Source organism: Choloepus didactylus, chromosome 25 (assembly GCF_015220235.1).
Source record: "Choloepus didactylus isolate mChoDid1 chromosome 25, mChoDid1.pri, whole genome shotgun sequence".
Classification (NCBI taxonomy): domain Eukaryota; kingdom Metazoa; phylum Chordata; class Mammalia; order Pilosa; family Megalonychidae; genus Choloepus; species Choloepus didactylus.
In genome coordinates, this window is record NC_051331.1 from 1062935 (window position 1) to 1067993 (window position 5059).

At 37.6% G+C, this 5059-nt stretch overlaps 1 pseudogene; it reads right to left on the reverse strand.

The window, feature by feature from the left end:
• Nucleotides 1–3397: 3397 nt before the first annotated feature.
• LOC119520657 lies at nucleotides 3398–4318 on the reverse strand (annotated as a pseudogene).
• Between the last annotated feature and the right edge of the window lie 741 nt (nucleotides 4319–5059).

A 5059-nucleotide genomic window follows, 5' to 3' on the forward strand; every position in this document is an offset into this window, starting at 1 on the left:
CAGGGAAGGCTAATGTCCACGCCCAGTTTTGTGGTGTGTGCCTGTTGTTTGAATCCCTTCCGTCACACTGGGTTGTCTGGGGCAGCTCTGGGCTATGGGGCTGGTGATGGGCAGGAGTGTTTCCTGTCCACCAGGATGGTGGCTGTGAGCGGACACCCCCCTTTTCTTGGGAAGTTGTGTTGTTTAGTGAATTTTCTCAGCCACTGGATTATTGTCTTTTGTCTCAGAGGTCTCTTAGTTCTGCTCTTGACTTGACGTGCCCAAATTGAAAGTCTTTGAAGCTTTCTGTATTGGGCTTCTTAGAGTAATTGTTTTAGAAAAAGAAAAAAGGATTAAAAAAAAAAAAAAAAAAAGGGTCCTCCTCAGAGATCTAATGGGTTATTGAAATGCTAAGAGACAAAGCAACCAGGGCCATTAAGGAAAGGTCCACAGGGCAGAGAGATCGGCTTCTCTTCAGGATTTGCATATGCACCTTAAGGCCTGAGCTCCGCCCTTCCCCTTTCTGTGTTCACCAGAACTCTAAAAATCCTCTGCTTTTATTTTGGAGTTTTTCGTGTTGTTGTTTTTTTTCTATGCCTGTCTCCTCTCTGCTGGGCTGGCTGCTCACAGATTCTCTGGTGTCTGGTGTCTGTCTATCTATGGTTGGAGTCTGGATCAGTAGAATGAGTTTCTGATAAGAGCAGCCACTGCAGTTCTCCCTTCTCCTTCCCGGAGCTGACAGCCCCTCCTCCCACGGGACTGAGCCTGGCAGGGAGGGGCGCGGGTCCCCTGGCCGCAAAATCTTACAGATTTCACTGATCTCAGCAGTTCGACATTTTCATGAGTGTTGTATGAAGTATGCCCAAAGACAGATTGCTCTGTGGTGTCCAGTCCACGCAGTTCCTGGCTTTCTACCTACTTTCCTGGAGGAGTAACTAAAACATACAGCTCACCAGTCTCCAATTATCAAATTTATATGGATGGGTGTGGGGCCTCAAATATCCCAAAACATCTTGAAAAAGAAGAATGAATTTGGAGGACTCATGCTTGCTGACTTTAAAGCATATTACAGTGCTACAGTGGTCTAAAGATTGTGGTACTGACATAAAGATAGACATATTGATCGATGGAATTGAATTGAGAATTCAGATATAGACGCTGAGATCTATGGTCAATTGATATTTGCAAGTGTCCCAGGACTATGCAACTGGGATAGAACAGTCTCTTTAATAAATGGTGCTAGGAGAACTTGATATCCATATCCAAAAGAATGATAGAAAGCCCTTTCTCATGACCTATACAAAAATTAACTAAAAATGGATTAAAAACTTAAATATAAAAACCAGTGCCATAAAACTCCTGAAAGAAAATGTAGAGAAGTGATAGGCAGTGGTTTCTTACACTTATTCCCAAAGCACAAGCAATGAAAGAAAAAAAAGTAGGTAAATGAGATCTTCTCAAAAGTGAATCCTTTTATGCTTCAAAGGACTGTTAAAAAGGTAAAAAGGCAGCTTCCTCAATGGTAGAAAATATTTGGAAACCACATACCTGAGGAAAGTTTGATATCTAGAATATATAAAGAAATCTTACAACTCAACAATAAAAAGACAAACGAACCAAATTTAAAGTGGGCAAAGGCATGAATAGGCATTTTCCAAACAGGAAATGCAAATGCCTAAGAAGCAAATTAGAAGATGCTCAACTTTGCTAGCTACTGGGGAAATGCAAATCAAAACCAGGAGATATTGTTTCAAACCTGCTAAAATGGCTAATATTCAACAAACAGGAATCTACAAGTGTTGGAGAGGATGTGGCTAAATAGGAAAACTTATTCACTGTTCCTGGGAAAGTAGAATGTTGCAGCCACTGTGGAGGAGAGTTTGGCAGTTTTCAGAAAGACATCTATACACCTGCCAAATGATCCATCATCCCACTACAAGGTACATAAGCATAAGAACAGAAAGTAGTGGTGCAGACAGACATTTACACAATAATGCTCATAGTGACATTATTCTCAATTGCCAAAAGACAGAAAGAAACTGAGTGTCCATCAATCAACCAAAGTATGAACAAATGAATGTGGTATAGATGTATGATGGAATATTATTCAGCATTCAGAATGAAACCCTGAAGAATGTGACAACATGGATGAACCTTGAGGGCAGTATGTTTAGTGAAATAAGTCATATATAAAGGGAAAAATATTGTATGATTGCACTAATATGAGCTAATTGGAATAAGTAAACTCACAGAATTGAAATCCAGAATACAAGTTTCCAGGAAATAGAGTAAGTGTAGAGAATGCAGAACAGATGCTTAATATGTGCAGAATATTTAAATCAGTGGAATTTAAATGTTTGGAAATGAATACAGGCAATGGGAGGACAATATGGTGAGAACACGTAACAGCACTGAATTATGCATGTGATTGTTCTTGAATAGGGAAGATTAGAGGCATGTGAATCACTAGAAGGAAATATGGAGGATAAAACTTGGTACTGTAAAACACAGTGAACCTTGTGGGAGAAAATGACTGCAGTTAATAGTACAAGCACACAAGTGTTTCTTCATGAACCAGAAAAAAATGTATGCCATTAGTAAAAGTAGTTAATAATAAAGTGGTATATGGGGAAAATGTACCTGTTGCAAACTATGGACTATAGTTAATAGCAATATTTTAATATTCTTTCATCAATAGGAACAAATGTATCACAATAATGCTAGAAGTCAATAATAGGTGTACATAGAGGTATTTTTTTGACTAATGAAATTGTTCTAAAATTGATTGTAGTGAAGAATGCACAAATATGAGATGATACAATGAACCATTGATTTTATACTTTTGAAGGATTGTTTGGATATAGAGAACATATCCAAATAAAACTGCTAAAAATGTTTTATAAGGAGGTCATTGAACTGAAAATATCATTCCAAAGATGCTTTTGAAGAAATAATATGAGATACACCCATATATTATAAATATATATATATATATATTATAAAAGAATAAAAACACACCTTCTGTGGTTGGCAGATGTATGGAAAATAGTTTGGAAATTATAAGCACCTTGAAATGCAATATGTTGCCTTTATCATAGCATGTCATAATTCTCTTTTTCATAACTTTGCACAAGTATGAGTATCAAAGATGAATTGCCTGTTCTTTTCTGGTTTTATAGAGCAATAACAGTACATTCTGGTCTGTCTTTCATTTTCAATATGTGTGAGTATGATTTAGTTCACTGTGATGACACTGTACTCAACCAAATAATGTGACACATTCTTCCAACTTCCATAAGTGCATTAATAAAGACAAAAATTACTCAAAGACACAAAGTGAAATGTTAATTTAGAGTGCTAAGTAGTACCTCAGATAAAGATGATATATTATGTACCTTCCTCATCCAAAAAAAGTGTATTATTTAGCAAAAAAATTCTTTTGAATAAGTTCCCTTATTGCTCTTTTAACATCTTTGTTTCTCAGGCTATAGATAAAAGGATTTAACATGGGATTCACAAAGATATAAAAAACAGCTACAAGGTTCCCCTCTTCTACAGATGTCTCAGAAGGGGGCCTCACATACATGCAAAACAGAGTTCCATAAAAGATGGTGACAGACATCAGATGGGACCCACAGGTAGAGAAGGCTTTGTGTCTCCCCTCAGCTGAGCAGATGCCCAGGATGGCTGTGAAGATGAAAATATAAGAGATGAGGATGATGGTGAGAGAACAAGTGAGGTTGAAACCAGCCACCACAAACATGGCAGTTTCTTTGACGTAGGTATCTGAGCAGGCGAGGACTAGGAGAGGTGGGTCCGCACAGTAAAAGTGGTTGATCTCATTGGGTCCACAGAAGGACAGACGAAGCATCAGGATGGTCTGGGCCAGACCATTGGCAAAGCCATAAATATAGGGAGCAGCAACCAGAGAGAAGCAGGTACATCTGGACATTTTACTCCCATATAACAAAGGCTTACAGATGGCCATGTAGCGGTCATAAGCCATTATTGCAAGGTTATAATAGTGATCACCAGGGAAATAAAAAAGTGGAATTGTATCAACCAGTGAAGGAAATGGTTCTTCTCTTGGATAAGAAATTTACTAGCATCTGAGGTGGTGGAATAACAGACATCTACCAAGTAGAGGTGAGTGAGGAAGAAATACATTGGAGTGTCAAGTTTTGAGTCACTTCTGATTAACAAAATCATGCTCACATTGCCTATTACTGTGATAAGATGATCAGTAGAAATACCACAAAAAGGACAGCTTGCAACTCAGCTCAATCTGTCAGTCCCAGAGAATAAACTCAGTCACAGGTGTGTAGTTTTTCTTTAACATTGTATTTTCTTGGCTTCTCATGAACTCTAAAGAAAAGTAAATAAAATTCATTGCTATGTTGAATTTATTCATAACCCCCATCATGTCATCTAATACTACTTCCTCTTCGGTCAAACATGTAGTTATATGTGGCATAAAGAAATAGCCTATTAAGCAGTGACTTATAATTTAGACATCTAAATTGATATAGAGCTCCTTACGTATAAAGGCAGTCTTACATTCTTTCTTTAAGTGGCACCATTTCTGGAACTCTTTATGATATTTGTCCATTTACAATTCTTTGGACATATGGATGAAATCATTGCTTTTCTTTGAAATTGTAATCCTTTTTTCATAGTATCTAAAGTATTAGTCTGAATCCTACCTATGCCATGCCCAGCTGAATAGACTTGGGCATAAATTGAACTTACATATGGGGCATATCATTGTAGAACTGGATCTCCTTTCCCACCCCTCTGAACATCTTAACTGTTCCCTCACCCTGCGATGTTTGTCCATGTTCCCCACTCTAGACTACCTCAGTTGACCCTCTTATCATCCAATCTCATTTAACTTTTAAGACAAGTTCATGATCTCCTCAGTTTTTATTATTTTCTGTGTGTGTGCCATATAGGGCAAAAATCGGTCCTTGAGGATGAAAGTACATCTTCCTGCTTTTATGTGTAAAGCAGTGAAATATACACAGTCTGTAAACAAATACATATATGTATATGTGTATCTCTATCTATAGAGAGAGAAAAA